The sequence below is a fragment of the Filicampus tigris genome, chromosome 17, assembly GCF_054856515.1.
Source record: "Filicampus tigris isolate MCC_2025a chromosome 17, RoL_Ftig_1.0, whole genome shotgun sequence".
Taxonomy (NCBI): Eukaryota; Metazoa; Chordata; class Actinopteri; order Syngnathiformes; family Syngnathidae; genus Filicampus; species Filicampus tigris.
In genome coordinates, this window is record NC_141233.1 from 1,368,025 (window position 1) to 1,383,342 (window position 15,318).

At 41.8% G+C, this 15,318-nt stretch overlaps 1 long non-coding RNA gene across 1 annotated transcript; it reads right to left on the reverse strand.

The window, feature by feature from the left end:
- Positions 1-8,517: 8,517 nt before the first annotated feature.
- LOC147132819 (uncharacterized) lies at positions 8,518-10,176 on the reverse strand. Its single transcript, XR_015081888.1, has 2 exons — positions 10,064-10,176; positions 8,518-9,712 (listed from the first exon to the last, which is right to left on the reverse strand). It is a non-coding gene; the product is annotated as an uncharacterized LOC147132819 (long non-coding RNA).
- Positions 10,177-15,318: the final 5,142 nt, after the last annotated feature.

Genomic DNA, 15,318 nt, shown 5'->3' on the forward strand with positions numbered 1-15,318 from the left:
CACAAGTATTATGTAGTCTTATATTTAAACACCTACATACCGTTTTTACAAATTAGTCAGTCCCAACATTTAAAATCATCAACATTATTTTACGTTATTTGAACTCAAATCATAAAAGTTAAAAGTTTTGAATGAAGTGAATGTCATTATCAATGTTGTTATTTGAACTCAAATCATAAAAGTTGAAAGCTGATCTCAATGATTCACATGTTTAACACGCATTGATGTATTAAAGCAAGTATTTTTAATTTAGAGTTTGAGAGTGTAGAACTGTGACTCTCAGATTTTTACACGCTTTTTATGACTATCACAATTTTAAGCAGACAAATGCATACTTTTACGAACACAAATGTTTGTTGAGAATCCTGATATTTTAAAGGTCGTTATGAGAGTTCATCTAATTTATCAGAGCAGTAAGTAAAACCTACACAATTTCAGTGAAAGGGGCTAAAGTTCTGTCATATTGGGTTATTTCTGAACTTTTCATTTCGAGGCTCTTATGAATTCATAAGGCGGATACATCAGTGTCCTTCAATTAACCACGCTCCCGTCCATCTCTCTCTCTCTCTCTCTCTCTCTCTCTCTCTCTCTCTCTCTCTCTCTCTCTCTATAACGAGAAAACCACGCCTATGGCGAGGAGGCGTGTCATCCACAACCCCTTTCGGTAGGTATGAGACAGCAGATCTCCAAACCAACCCATAACAACCTGTGGCTCGAGGAAAAAAAAAACAACATCCACAATGCCAGTAACCCGACAGACATCCAGACGCATAGGAACGGCATGGGCACCCCAAAGAGGTCAGCCGATGGAGAGTGGTCCTGGGGTTAAAAGGTTGAGACAAACGCCGACCACCTGCAAACCTCTGAAACCGATAATCGGCAACCAAGACAATAATGATTGTGAAGAAACGGCAGTGAATGTGGCCGACGTAAACCTCACGGTGGAAGCAACGCTGACCGCTGACCACGTTTTTACAATGGAGTGGCCTCAGCAGAAGCTGTCGGTGTTCGAGGAGGCTGAGAAGGAGAACATACCCCCAATGGACATCCCTCAAACGTCCTTGACCGGAGCCGTCAAGACTTTACCAAAAGAGACGTTGACTGAGGAAGGGGAACAAAAGGGGGAGGAGAAGGATGATGATGAATTGAAGGAAGAGGAGGATGAAACAGATGCAGAGGAAGAGGAGGAGGGGGAGGAGCTTGAGTCAGAAAAGGATGAGGTGTCAGAAAAGGAGGAGGAGGAGGAGGACCCCGAGAAGGAGGAGTCGGAGTCAGAGGAGGAGAAGGATCTTGCATGGATGATGCCTCCATATGGCTGGATGACTGCATCTTGACATAAATGTATCAAACAGTCAATCATTCACTTGTTGCAGGATGTGTTAATGAAATATACGAAAGAACAATGTGACGGGTGTAAAAATGATCACCCTAGTCAGTCATCACACGTGTCAGACTGTGGAGGGGGAAGATTATCATTACGATAATAATAATCGTATTATTATTACGATAATGGTAGGTGTTTAAATATGAGTCTACACAATAATTGTGTTAATAATAAAGTAGGTCAACATTAGTCAATGTTAAAGTTTTTAAACATTGAAGCTGAACAATTTGTAAAAAACCTTATGTAGGTGTTTAAATATGATTTTAAATGAATGAATGAATTTTTAAATGAAATATTATTTCCACAATAATGGTTTGAACTCTCCCTGACACGTCTGCATTTATGGCTACTGACGGTTGGATACGTTCTTCTTTGGGGGACTTTTTAAAAGTTAAGAAAAAAAACACACCAAGTTACATTGTACACTCTGTTTACCTAATATGTAGGGAACTTGTTACACCTCAGTACTGTTCTGAAAAGAAAAAGAATACATATTAATCATTATGAATTTTTAAAAAGTGAGTTTATTATAATTTTTGACTAGTTGCCCCTCACCCATCCTAAATGGACACGCATTTTGATACACAAAGCTTCTCAAGAAATCGCCGGTAAGCAACCGTTTATCTACATTCCTCTGATTTACTCCCCCAACTGCCATGCTCACAAGTGCACACACACACACACACAATCGCAAGCGCACACCTACACACGCATACACACATACACACACACACACATGCACGCCCACATACACACACACGCACACACATCCCTCAAGGCATCCCCGCAAGGGAGGACTGCATACACACACACACACACACACACACACACACATGCCCTCGAAAGCTTGTTGCTAGCTGTGCTATTTATCTGAGTTTGAGCTACACTGTGTTTACTAACGCTACATGGATTGAAATCACTTCCATTGAAGAACACAGGTTAAACATTTACACGTCACCTAGTTACAATACATGCTATGTTCATATGATCTAACTTGGAGAACTTGGATGTTTACAAATACATCATACCAAAGTATTGTATATAAAAATATATAGAGATATATAGATGGCATAACTTAATGTTCTATTTGGAATTTTCATGAATAAGCACGAAAACATAGTTACATCTGAAATAGGTATAATGATTTCACAGATTGTTATTCAGGAATGCATGGACGGCTAAAATCCTAAAACAAATAGATAATAACATAAACTAGTGTTATTCATGAATGCATGGATAGCTAAAATGTAAAACAAGATCACATTTAGATGACATAAACTCGTGTTAGTCATGAAACTAGGAGAAGTATTTTAAAGTATGTACTTACTGTCCATTTTTTATGGTCTGTTTGTTTCTGAGTTTCTTTGAGATGGTGCTCCACTGAGATTCTTCTTCTCGTGCCACTCCGTTCATATCGTTCATACCTCTCTGCATTTGACTCTTAATTTACGATTTGAAAGTCCATGGGTTATTTGGAATATTGGGTTTTCTCACCCATCCTGACGAGATAAAATCTGTATAGGCCTACACCCCTCACATTCCAAGGCTAACTTCCTAATTAACAACGTGAAAGCGAAAGTATAACCACTGATGAACAAAGCACCTCATTGTAAGACTTATCATACGCACACACATTTCTTGGGAGCCCATAGACACCTGAGTGAGGCCTATCTGTCTGTATTTTAAGAAGGCATGCAGGCTCCTAGAACAGGTGGGGAGCAACAGTTTTGTGCTGACACCAGAAAATGAGAAGAGGCCTGCATTTAGACTTTTCACAATTATGTTGCCTTAATTGTACACTAACCTGGTGATTGTATGAAAGATGCCCTTACAAGCTGTATTAGAACAATAAGGGTTACTATTCTCAGTCATTAAAAAAACATAACCAAGCATGCACAATGGTGTACAGGTGTAGTTCAGGTGTTTCATAGGTACATGTGTAGATGACGTGGTATTACGCTAAGATGAGTTCAATCAAGTGGGCACTTCATAATTGTATGGGAAACGTCCTAAACAAAGTGTAGTAGAACAATAAGGGTTGCGATTCTCAGTCAATTAAAAAAAAAAAAACATAACCAAGCATGCAAAATGATGTACAGGTGTAGAAATAAATTGGACTTGACTTGATAGGTGTAGTTCTGCTGTTTCTTAGGCAAATGTGTAACCCCATATTCCAGCAGCAGGGGCGGACAAAGACCAGGTTTGAGTCAATGATTCAGTGGGCGGGTGTTGTCTTCTTTCCAAATAAATCCTTGATTTTTGATGAGCGTTTGATCCACAGCCTTTATGAATAGAAATACACGTCCCCTCAATCATGATGCCTTCATGAAGATCTGTTTTACTTTCTGTTTGGACCCAAGTGTATGGTAGCACCCGATAGATGAGCGGAGGGTCTAAAAACATGTCTGAACAAGCCTGGACATCTACCCCAGGCTATACAATGAGTTTCATGTTACAGGCGGAAGTATGATCTCATCCATCCATATTTGGTCATACCGAAAAAGATGGCAGCAGCCAGGACATGTCTGTACATGTCTTGAATGAGGCGGAAGCATAATGTCCTTATTTGGGCATCCCAAAAAAGATGGCGACTGCCAGGATATGTCTGTACATGTGTCTCTGTTACATTGGACGAGGTGGAATTATGATCTCATCCATCCACATTTGGGCATGTCGGAAAAGATGGTGGCAGCCAGGACAGGCCTGGACTTGCCCGGGGTGGCATCATTGTTCAAAACATGCCCGAGCATGTCTTGTACTACAAAGGGGTGGGGTTAGGGGCGGGGCTTATGGACTACAAAATGTAGTATTTTACTTCCGGACTACAAACCTGTCAACAAAGTTTGACGAAAGTGGAACTGTATACTTTTTTCATATTCTTGAAAAAAATGGGTGCAGCGAAGATGTCTTCATGTGGACCACATCTCCAGGGCTGGAGACAAGATGCAGCCAGATGCCATCAAGTCTGTTCCAGTCTCACTCCAAAACAATTGAATCACCAGGGGACCCTGGCAATTGGATTTTACAAGGACATGCCTGACTCAGGAAGACACAAACTCCTGATAAAGAGCCACTCTTCGTCACCTGGACCCCCTCTACAGACAACGGATGTGGATTCCAACAGCCTTTAAACTGACTTTGTGGAGCTTCCCTCTGCGGGAAGCCAGGAGGTCCCTTTTTGTGATCAGCAGGGGGCAGCCCCCAAATTGACAGTGCTGGATAAAGACTGACCCCAATAGGTCGACATGGGAACTGCAGCTTTAAATTTCCTATGTCTTTTGGTCAAACAAAATTACATTGAAATGAAACATACTCCAATGTATGATTGTGTATTGTTTACTGTGTGTATCCTGCTAACTTGGCATTGATGAATGTGCTTCTCTATGGTTATAATAATTTTCCTGGTCAGGTTTATGAGATAACAGTGTAGATATTGGGTGAAACTCATATTGTGGACTCCTAAACTTTAGACGCAGTCAGAATGAAATGTTTCCAGCTGAGGTGTGACAATTGATACCAGTTACAAATTGTGAAATGCACTAAGGTTTCCCAAAAAAAGGCCATTCAATAGACTCAAATCTAACTTTATTGGCACGAATCGAGGCTCACCTGAAACCTGAGCTGGAGGAGGGGGCTGGACACGTCACCCCCTCCTCTTTTTCTTAAGGCGATAAAAAGGCCTGGCCTTTGTCTCTCAGTCTCTCTCTCAAAAAAAACTCTCTGTCAACTTCGCCCTCTCAGACACTTTCCAAAAACACAAGATCCCCCTTTCAAAAGAAACATCTCAAACTCTCTCTTTCACCTCTCAATTTTTTAAAATCTTTTGGCTGCATTTTTGATTGCGCTCTCACGCGCCAAAAATCACCCGCGGTCGACCTGCACAAAGCTGAAAAATTGGGGTCCTCCGAACCTCTGTCACCACGCGTGGTAGACACACCGAACTCTGGCGGGGCAGCAAACGCTGAAGCAACACGCCAATACATAAGTAAAATTACATAAAAAAAACAGGACCCTACCACCTAGCTGTAATGACCTTTTCTGAAGCCACATTTAGAGGTACAATTTGGGTTGTTTTACATGGGCATGATATGGTTAGCAGTCATCCTGGGATGTGAAGCAGCACAAGAAGAGCAGCACATGACATCATACCAGCAGTAATTTCAACAAAGGCGAACGTGACACAGTACAGTTCTTGTGAATTAGCTGTAATGAAGTAAAACAAGCATCTGTTTATCCTCTCTTTACCTTAAACCACATTTAAAAATAGCTTAACCTATTGGTGTTAGCAAGCAGCACATGAAAAAAAATATTGTGTTAAAAAAAGATAGCGTTGAGTCAAAAAGAAAGAAATTAATTCATCAAAGGGGAAGTCAACCCCAAAAGATTCTTCACAATAAAATGTTTCTAACAGCCCCACTAGTCTAAATTTTTCTGATTAATATTGCTTTTGTGGAATATGAATTAAGCAGCAAAATCCACCCGTTTTTATCCATCTCAGGGAGTGGCCATTTTGCCACTTGCTGTCAATTAAAAATGACATCACAGTTGCCCAAGGCTTGGGAAACGACCAATTACGGCCCACCTTCAGAAAAACAGGTGAGCCGTGATTGGCCCTGAGCAACTGTGATTTCATTTTCAGTCGACTGCAAGTGGCAAAATGGCCACTCCCTGAGATGGATGAAAACGGGGGGATTTTGCTGCTTAACTCATTTTCCACAAATCATCGATAAATCAAAATGCTGTGTTTACACTAGTGGGAGTGCATACAACATACAGTATTGTAAATAACATTTTTGGGTTGACTGCCACTTTAATAAACTATTAATTAATAAACAAAATAAGTTCCTCAGAGCTCTAAAGGTAGTATAAATGAATTTGCAGACACATATGTTGAACAATATTATTCCGAGCACAATAAATAAATACGCTTTCTCTATTTTGAATTTTGTATGTACATGTGATCAATTAGTAAATTGTTTCTGAGATTGCTGGTGGCCAGGACAGTCCAGGGTATAACCCCTCCTCTCACCCAATGTCAGCTGGATTATCAAGGGAATACTGTTATGAGGCCTAGATACATGAGGTACAACAAAGCAGCAATATAAACTTAACTTTAACATAATCGAAGAGCAAGGGAGCCCTCTAGTGTATAGTCAGTTTAACTGGATTTACACTTGGAAAACAAAATATTGAATGGACCTTTTACAGACATGCTTGTGCGTTAACATGTCAAAATAATATCAACAAATATTTTGATAAGCACTGTATGTCTAACAGTAATGTATTTTCCAAACACTTACATAAACATGACTTTATTTATTTTTATGTTTAAATCCAACATTTAACCAATTTATGATTGTGTTCACATATTTAACAAATAAATTGAATTGAAAGGTCTTTTACATCACTATGTGTATTTAAAGCGGAAATCAACCCAAACATATTTATTAACACATTACAGCGATCCCTCATTCATCGCGGTTAATGGGGGGACAGAACCCGCCGCGATAAATGAAACCCGCAAAGTAGAGTCGGACTTATGTTTATGATTATTATTTTATATGATATTTATTGTACAGTTTTATTTTGGGGGATTTGCGCCTCTGTTACGCTGTTGCGAACCCCGACATGGTTCCCACACTGTTAAATACTTGTTAAACAATCAATTTAACTCTAAAAATGCAAAATGAAGAATATAAATACCAAGCTTGCAGGCTGTGATCAGAATTTAGCTTTGACTGACCGCGGCAGCTGACGAGCATGACGGAATGTTCGCTAAAAACTACGTTAAAGTTTTAAGTTTTATCATAAAATTGACTTACCTTAACTAGAATGCCATAGTGTAATTTATCCAATCCTGCACTTTAAAACGGTTGTCGTCGTGAAAAATGAAAGTAAAAGCGTCCACTTCTTCTTCTTCCCTCCTTCTTCGCCTGCTTCTTCTTCTTCTTCTTGTTCTTTTTCTCCTACTTCATTTCAAAAATGAAGAAGAAGCATGGCCAGCGGGGGGAATCATGCATTAACTTTATCTTTGCACAATAACATCAATAAAGTCCTTTGGATAAAATGCAACGTGGGATTGTAGTTAAGGTAAGCTGTTTTAAGACAACCTAAGACAAACTAATAAACACTTTCACACTTTATTTGGCGATGTCATAAGTCGTCCGTGCCACTGGCCGGCCGGGAGCGCGCTGCGCTGCGCTCACGACATAAACACAGCTGTTGTACTATACTATCGGATTTTTACAAAAGCGCGAAGTAGCGAAGGATCACTGTATTTTCAAGAATATGTTCCCAACAAGCCCACTAGTTGAAACAAAGTATTCTGATAAATATTGCGTTTGTGGAATAAGAGTCAATCCAGCCGTTTTAGCCATCTCTGGGGATGGCCATTTTCTCACTTCTGTTGACTGAAAATGACATCACAACTGCTGGGGGCTCAGGTAACGACCAATCACGGCTCAGCTTCAGAAAACAGGTGAACTACTATATTTCCGTACTATTTCCGGTATATTTGGTCAATCTGCGCTTGTCAGCTTTTTACCATTTGCAAAACATCAACAGAATTAAAAGTTTTCTCTCCCAGAAAGACCAGGAGAAACATATCCATTCGTTCATAGTAGACTGGATTACTGTAATAGCCTTTTAACAGAATTTCCACAAAGAGCATGAAACAGCTGCAGCTCATCCAGAACGCTGCTGCTAGAGTTTTAACAAGGACTGAGCGATCTATGTGGCAAAGAATATAAACCCAGCAGGGCACTCAGATCCAAGGACTCGGGTCAGCTAGTCCAGACCAGAGTCCAGACTAAACATGGGGAGGCAGCATTCAGCTGTTATGCAGCAAAAATGGAACAAACTACCAGTGGAGATTAAAGTTTCACCAAATGTAGACACTTTTAAATCCACGTTAAAAACATTTCTGTTGTCATGCGCCTATGCATAAAATCTGCACGGTATTTCTTTATTTTATTTTTTTATTTTTTACCTATATTGCTTTTGATAATTTTAACCCTTTCACGCATGACCCATGATATACTGAGTTAAAACAATGTTACTAAGTGTTTTTAGGCGTAATAATATGAACTGATTTGGTTCTGTTTTTATACACCAAATAAAAAAATTAACAAAGATCAAGTGATATAACATTCAATGTTTATTGAATTATGGAAAAACAATCAAATACACTTTACAAAAAAATGTTGCTCTCTTCAAACAACCATTCTGGGCTTTTCCTTTTTACTGAAAAATGAGCTACAGTGTTTCAATTGCAAACCTAAACAAACTGCAGTGCTTCACTTGACAAACTACACAAACTATAGTGCTTCAATTGACAAACTACAGTGCTTCAATTGACAACCTCACAGGCTTAGGGCTAGGCCACAGGTTAGGTGCTGCAACCTATGACCGAAAAATAAATAAATAAATAAACAACAATGAGTTTTATCATTCAAAAAATAAAGTAATGGCTAAAAATATTCTGAGTGACCATTCAAACATTCTCAGTACTCTCTGTACTGCAAAAGTTCACAAGCAATAATAAAACAAAATAAACAACTGTCATGCAGTTTTATCATTCGAAGATAAAAATAAATACTCTGAGTGACCATACAAGCCTGAATTTATCAATGAACGAGCCAAAGATGCCTTGAAAGGCAGAAGACCATCCTGTCCAATTCAGAGAATCTGAGATGCCAGGCGTTCACAACGGTCACATCCAGTAAGTGGAAGAATATTCTGATGTACCAGCGTTTGTTCTTGCGTCAGTGGGGATACATTGCCACCATCTGGTCCATTAGGTCGACCCCTCCCATATAATCGTTGTACAACTAAGTTTATCCCAAGGAATGCCTTCATTTCTTCTGCTGTAACATTCAGGTTCTCCTTTCCCTTCTGGAGGGCATAGAGGTTGATGTGGTATGGCATATCATCTATGAGTTCTTTTGGGAAGAGGTGCAAGAAGAATTCGAGGGGCTCAGTTGCATGAATATTTAGACTCCACTCTCCCAAGAAGTCCGGTAACACTCCCTCACATGGATTGTCCTTTAATTTCCAGGTGTGTCTTTTTTGTTGTTTTTTCTTTGCTTCCACGGGTGGTGCTGGTGTGTCAACAGATTTCCCTGCATCCACACCAGGTTCTGCTGCTATTTCATCCGGGCCACATCCTCTACATCCGGTCCTTCCTCCTCAGATGCACTTTCACATTGATCTAGAGTATTTTTTACTTGGCAACCACTCTTAATTACTGCTGTCACAGTACTGTGAATCTTCTGAGTCATAAGGCAGTCCCTCCACAATTCTGTAGGCCTTGCTGGGCCTGGCACTAGCCTGTACAATGTAAATTGTGACTGTTACTAATTGGGGTGGCGACCAGCAACCCTACTCATAAGGAACAATGCACAAAACATAGATATTGAAATATACAACTGCAACTTACATTCTAATAGCATGAAATGTTGATTTATACAAAAGAAAACTACTTCAGATGAAGCATTGTCAAGAGTGATATACTGTCAGCAATTGCATGTATTGAAGTAAAAATAAAGCCAGTGATGCATGCAATCCACTTGAGTGGACATCTGGAAAATCGCAATTTCCTGCCAATCTAAAATCAATACTTGGACATTTTCACAACTATAGTGATTAATAGGTGTTACTTGATGGTAAAATATGTTTTACCTGCAGGAGTCTCCTACTGTAGAAGGATTGATCAGAAATCCCTGAGGTGCTGTGCAGGTTTTCGTTCCTAGCAGCCATCTTGAATGTTGACACAATTATTCTGCAGTTGCAAAGGCTGACCACTGTAAGGCAGTGTTGAGTCATTCTCAGGCTTATATGCAACACTGCCATCAAAATCTATTCTTATCATAGACAATGACATTTTAATAGCTGTCCACTGTAGTGACCGTCATGCATGAAAGGGTTTTAATCTAATTATTCTACATGATTTTTGTAATTCTTAATGTTTTATTTCTCTTTCTGTGATGCTTTTGATGTTTTATGTAAAGCACTTTGAATTGTCTTGCGCATGAAATGTGCTATACAAACTTGCCTTGCTTTGTCAAAATAATTTGTTCCGATCGAAAGTGTGATGCATGAATACGCAAGTCCTAATCGGATCAATATTTTTTGTGTTCATGAAAACTGCATCCGGTCATAATTTTAATCCCAACTCTGATCGGATTAAAGAAATTTGGTAAAATGTAAATGTAGCCAGTGATGACACCGCAGACACTTTAGAGCACCCATGTCAAAGTCAAGGCCCGCGGGCCACATCCGGCCTGTGAGAAGGTTTTCTACGGCCCCGGGATGATATTGCGTTATTATTAGACCCGGCCCGCAGCTCGCAGCAAGCCGGTGTGGGTAGCAGACGTGATCAGGTCCTTCGCGCCCGCCAATGACATCACGCTTTAAAATATATTGTAGCGTCTTCCAAGAACACAGACGTAGTTTAATTATCACGTTTTTATTAGTCCAACCGGCTACTCTGGGCTGCAGCCGACCTCAATACAGTACGACAACTGTTCAGTCAAAAAAGAGCAACGGCTCTCTTCTTCGTCCACCGCCGCTACTCTCGCTCGCATGCCCTCCCATCCAGCGAGCCGCACGATGCATTCATCAACCTCTACCAAGACTAACCAAGACACAAATTCGACCACAACACAGATAACCCAATTCGTTACACTATTTCTGTAGTATATTTATTTGCATCTATTTTTGCCATCCCCTGGCTGTTGTTATAACGAACATTACCGCTACTTTAGCGAGGATCGTCCTTTGGTCATCTACGTCTGACGTACTGAAGACTTCACGTCACTTTTCGTGGCTTTCAGAATCGGATTGTGGGGTGAAAAGATATTCGGAGTAAAACACGCTTTATTAAGAAATACTTCATGTTACAAATCTCACATTGTTTTATTATTAGTAATTGTTGGCATTTGATAAATTCATTGAGTTTCGATGTAGTGCTGAGATGTCCCACACTCTGAGCAGGCCTTGAACGCTCCTCAAGCGCTAAGTGTTGATAGCGAAAGACGTGGTTTCTTTTATTTTTCCTCTTTCGACACAACTAGCTTGTAGTTTGTTCGTGCCAGCAAACTCAGTATCACGAGTGGAGCCAGAACGTGGCTAATGGGTGGGCCTGGAAAAATCAGGGTGGGCCTGAATATGTTTCTCATTGAGCGCAATCCTCCTGTCCCGACACATCATATATTCAAATAAAATTACAAACGGATTAATATGAAGTTCAGATCTCCCTTAGACAACCACAATTATGCCATTCTTAATATTCATCCATCCATCCATTATCTGTACCGCTTATCCTCACAAGGGTCGCGGGGTGTGCTGGAGCCTATCCCAGCTGTCTTTGGGCAGGAGGCGGGGGACACCCTGAATTGGTTGCCAGCCAATCGCAGGGCACACAGAGACAAACATCCGCACTCACAATCACACCTAGGGGCAATTTAGAGTATCCAATCGACTTACCATGCATGTTTTTGGAATGTGGGAGGAAACCGGAGTACCCGGAGAAAACCCACGCAGGCACGGGGAGAACATGCAAACTCCACACAGGGAGGCCGGAGCCGGGATCGAACCCACGACCTCTGAACTGTGAGGCGGACGTGCTAACCAGTCGACCACCGTGCCGCCTCTTAATATTCAATAAAATGAAAATAAAACACACACACAAGGAAACACAACTTCAAAAATAATTTACCCTCCTAAGGCTTAGTGGCCACATACGTGGACAACACTTTCTAGCTCTTGTGTCCACAAGCGTGTGCACTGTGTAACTGTGGGTGTTTTGCGCACTTACACTGCCAACTTGTGGTCTCAGAAGAGTATTACACACTACAGTCAAAATACAGTATACAAAATACAGTACAATACAATACAAAAAACTAAAAGATGATGCTTAGTTTTTCTTCTAATTAGGTTCCAATAAGCCCAAATAGCAAAAAGAAATAATAAATGCATGTAAAAAAACAGTTTGGGTCTTTGGAGGTTAATAATAATTTACCAAAAAATTAAAAGTATATATTTCATGAATCTCAGTAGGTGGGCAGTGTGTCAATCTGGTTGGGCCTGTGCACACCCAGGCTCACCCATGCTCCTGCTCAGTAGTTGCAGATTTCCCGTGTTTCACCACGTTTGTTGTTGTGTGTAAATGTTAAAAGGTGAGTTTAATAATTTAGGTTCGTGTCAGGTAACTGCTGTACATAATAGCCTGGATATGTTCTCGTGAGTGATGTCACGTTGATGAACACTAGTTAGTTATTTCGGCTACTATGCTAACTATCCTAGTGATGAAACGTGTGAATGTGTATTGTATATCTTGTTTGGCTGTTTAATTGCTTAATACGGTGAATTGTAATGTTTAGGCATATTGTTAACTAATGGATATGCATTTGACGATGTTGCTAGGTTATTCTTTGTCTGTGTTGTTGCAGACCACAATAAATAGACGTGTCAAGTGGAATACAGGCCTATGTTTTCTGACAGGAGCACCCACATGGCATCAGCCCCCAGCTCCTCAAATCCTGCGCAGACCAGCTGTGTGGAATTGTCCAGCACATGTTCAACCTGACGTCCACTGATAGTGTAGTGGTACACACGCCCGAGTTGTGTGCGGGCAGCGTGGGATCGATTCCCGCTCAGTGACGGTGTCTGTGTGTGCCCTGCGACTGGCTGGCGACCAGTTCGGGGTGTAGTCTGCCTTCGCCCATTGACGGCTGGGATAGGCTCCAGCAACTCCCCGCGACCCTGTATAGGAAAAGTGGTTTGGAAGATGACATGACATGACATGACATGTTCAACCTGAGCCTGAAGCTGGGCAGAGTCCGCAAGCTATGGAAAACATCCAGCCTGGTCCCGGTGCCAAAGACCCCCCACCCGAAGGGACCAGTGGCGCTGACGTCTCACCTGATGAAGGCCCTGGAGGGACTGGTCCTTGTCCACCTGCGCCCCCTAGTGAGCTCCTCAATGGACCCACTCCAGTTCGCATACCAGCCTGGCATCAGTGTGGATGATGCCATCATCTACCTCGTCCACACTTCACTCTCCCACCTGGAGAAGGTGGGTAGCACTGTGATGATCATGTTCTTTGATTTCTCCAATGCTTTCAACACCATCCAGCCCACCCTATTGGGAGACAAGCTGGAGCGGGCGGGGGTGGCCCACCACCTCACCACATGGATCCAGGACTACCTCACAAACCGGCCACAGTATGTGAGGACACAGGACTTTGTGTCTGACGTGCTCCTCTGTAGCACGGGGGCCCCACAGGGAACTGTCTTGGCTCCCTTCCTGTTCACCTCTACACCTCGGACTTCAACTACAGCACCCCTACCTGTCACCTGCAGAAGTTCTCTGACGACTCTGCGATTGTCGGCCTCATCACAGGCGGAGATGATCGGGAGTACAGAGAACTTACTCAGGGTTTTGTGGACTGGTGCCAGCAGAACAGACTCCTGAGCAATGCGGGGAAATCCAAAGAAATGGTGGTGGATTTCGGTAGTCGCCATCACTCTTCACCTGCACCAGTGAATATCCGGGGAACAGATGTTGAGAGAGTCTCAACTTACAAGTACCTGGGTGTTCATCTGAACAATAAACTGGACTGGAGCGACAACACAGACGCCCTCTATAGGAAGAGTCAGAGCAGACTCTTTCTACTCAGGAGACTGAGGTCTTTTGGGATTCAGGGGACACTCCTCAGGAACTTTTATGACTCGGTGGTTGCATCGGTCATTTTCCAGGGAGTGGTCACCTGGGCAGGCGGCGTCTCGGCCCGGGACAAGAAGCGGCTGGACAAACTGGTCAGGAGGGCCGGCTCTGTCCTGGGCTGCTCCCTGGACTCTGTGGACTCGGTGGGGAACAGGAGGATGTTGGCCAAGCTGTCATCAATGCTGGACAACCCGGATTGGTTCATATCTAGGGCACCCTAACAGCACTCCACAGCTCCTTCAGTGACAGACTGTTACACCCTCGCTGTGCAAAGGAGAGATTCCGCCGCTCTTTTTTGCCTGCTGCTGTCAGACTCTTTAACAAGAACATCGTGTAGTCTCTACAAACTGGCGGACATTAGTGCAACTGTGCAGTCATGCACCTGAGCTTATATCGTGCAATACCCAACATTCCCCACTACTGTAATACCGTGCAATATTCAACATTCCCCACTACTGTTAGTCCAGTTTTATTTGTATCCAATGCTGTTCCTTACATTTCACTGCAGCACTGCAACACTGTCACTTACTTAGAGTATTTTTCCTCTGTACTCTGTACAGGCTAAAATGAGTGTTCCTCATACTTTTTATGTAGATGTATGTTGGTGTGTATATACATGTGTATATACACATGTTACTGCGTATATTTACATAGGCTTGATCCTGAATGTTTGCCGTTAATGTTATACATTAATGGCTACATTATGCCGCCGTCCCTGTGTTACCTATATCTTTGCTGCTGTAACACTGAAAATGTCCCCACTGTGGGATCAATAAAGGCCTTCTTATCCTTCTTATCCTTACATTCATACCTTGCCACTCTAAATTAGAGTCAGCTGGAGACATTATACCAATTGTACGATCCTCTCCGTTTTACTTCACATTATGTACAGTTCATACAATCTTGCAGCCCGAGTCAACCAGAAAATTGTTTCCAGTTTGGCAGGAGAAACACAAACGTTCCACTGTTCTTGTTTCACAAGACGGGCAGGGGCTTCTTCATGAGTGGAAGTGACGTACAAGCTGCCTCGCAAAAGTAGCAGTAATGTACTTTATTTTATTTTTTATTTAGTAACTCCGAACATAAAAACACAAAAGCCAGGGGGGTGACAAACATAGAGCCAAAGAAATATAATACAGTAATATAAAGCGTGACATCATCAGCAGGCGCGAAGGACCCAATCCAATTTGGACATTTTAAAAAATTTC